Raw genomic sequence first — 2107 nt, forward strand, 5'->3', positions numbered from 1 at the left:
GCACTGAAAAACTGGCCCTTAGTAAATAATTGTGTTTCGTAGTCAATAGTTTGTAACAGCTAGATATTATTAGCTTGTACAAACTCACGTTTTATCGTTTGTTATTGTGTAAATGAACACCAAGCATAACAAGTGTTACAAACTATCGACCACGAGAACTACTAAAAATACTTAATTTCTCTAGCCTAACAGCCCTTCGACTGAAAGCCAACTGAGCGCCTCTGGCACGGCTACGCCGACGCAAAGATGTAGTGGAAGTAATAGAAAAGTAAATTTTCCAATTGTTTATTTTATTTACTGATATATGCACATACCTAGTCACAGCTTCTATTTATTTTTTAGAGATCCCGCATAAATAACTATGCAGAGAAGATGCGTAAAACTGCAGACAAATCATTAAATTTGATAGACAAATTTGTCAACAGCAGCATACCGTCAGAAACGAAAGAGGATTTTTTTTCGATGATGATTTGCGAAGAAATAAAGAGCTTCAAATACGAAGACACTTATTACAAATTCACTTCGGGCGTCTACAATTTATTACTAAGTTTAAAAGAAGATGAGCGCAATAGATTGCATGCCGAAAGGAGTGAAATTTCAACGTTCTCACCTAGGCGATATTCCACGTCCAGTTCACAATATTCTCTTTCACCTACTTCCGAACATTATTTTTCTCAAATAAGTGTTCCACCTACTGCGAATGAATTCCGATATACAAAAAAAACCCAAAGTACACATTGAATCTGTTATAAATATTCCAGTACCTAGACCGTCACCTGATCATATAGTACATGCAGAATACCAGACGGAAAAAAGCGATATTTTGCAAGAAGCAATGACAGCTTTTTTGGAGATGATTGATATTTATATAAATATCGATAAGCTCAGAATGTTACACGGTGAAATTAAAAACAGGTGTAGTAATAATTCTGCCATGATAATAAAGCAGTTTTCACGCTTTATTTCCTGTAATTTCTTGACATTCGACTTATCTTATTGAAATATTTTTCAAGCAAATGTTCAAATAAGATAGTGTAAATGTTTTCTTCTCGCCCTTACTACTACACCTGTTATAATTTCACCATGAATCGTCAGGGCATATTAAACTGTAAGACATGTTTTTGACAATAAAATAGCGCAAATAAATAAGCTGAAACTGAACTTTTTCATTATAAATAAAGAAAACAAGCGATGAAGCGCTAAGATTCGAACATTAGGTATACGGCTATTAGACATCAGTTTTGAGCCCTAAGAAGGCTGTTGCACCAGTCACAAGGAATAGCAGGTAACAGCAACATGTCCGCCCTCCGTATTCACCTCCTAAAACTCTGTTTCTGCTGAGATGCTACCGCAGAAGGTTGCCGAACTTGACAGCGTTGCTAATTCTGTCACAATAATAACAAAATAGAAACTCCTTCCTATAAACTTTATAGATAATTGCAAAAAAATGTCAATTTGATTTTAAGTTATTCGTTACTTACTTATGCCAATGAGAAAAGAAAAAAATTGTATTCGGTTTTTTTATTAAAACTTAATTTTTATTGGACAAAAAATATGATCATATTTCCCTTCCGAACAAAAAAAAATCTTTAAATTCCTTTCTAATGTTTTCAAAATTCCTTCCATAAATGCTGAAGTTTCTGGAGGAAGTATTATTTTCGGCCTCAATTTCTATTTCTTCCATATTTCTTCTATACCACTCGCTCTTTTCTATCAAAAAATTGTGAAGCACACAGCAAGCTTGAACAATAATTTTAGTTTTATCTTCCTGAAGTGGAATTTTTCTTTGAAGAATTTGAAAGCGATTTGAAAGCATACCAAATGCCCTTTCAATATTTTGCCTTGCCCGGCTTAATCTTTGGTTATATATGATTTGATCTCTAGTCAGATTTGTTCGATTATATGGGGTCATCAGACGCTTTCCTAGTGGAAAAGCATTGTCCGCATCTATGACATGAGGAAGTTTTCTGTTATTTCCTATTATTCCTTCAGTAGGAAAATAAGTATCGTTATCTAAAATCCGACTTAAAACCGAACGAGAAAAAACACCGCCGTCACTGATTCTGCCATTGAAGCCCACATCAATGAATACAAATTTCCCAAATGC

Source organism: Rhagoletis pomonella, unplaced genomic scaffold (genome assembly GCF_013731165.1).
Source record: "Rhagoletis pomonella isolate Grant_MI unplaced genomic scaffold, Rhpom_1.0 Rhpom_scaffold_00015, whole genome shotgun sequence".
Lineage (NCBI taxonomy): Eukaryota > Metazoa > Arthropoda > Insecta > Diptera > Tephritidae > Rhagoletis > Rhagoletis pomonella.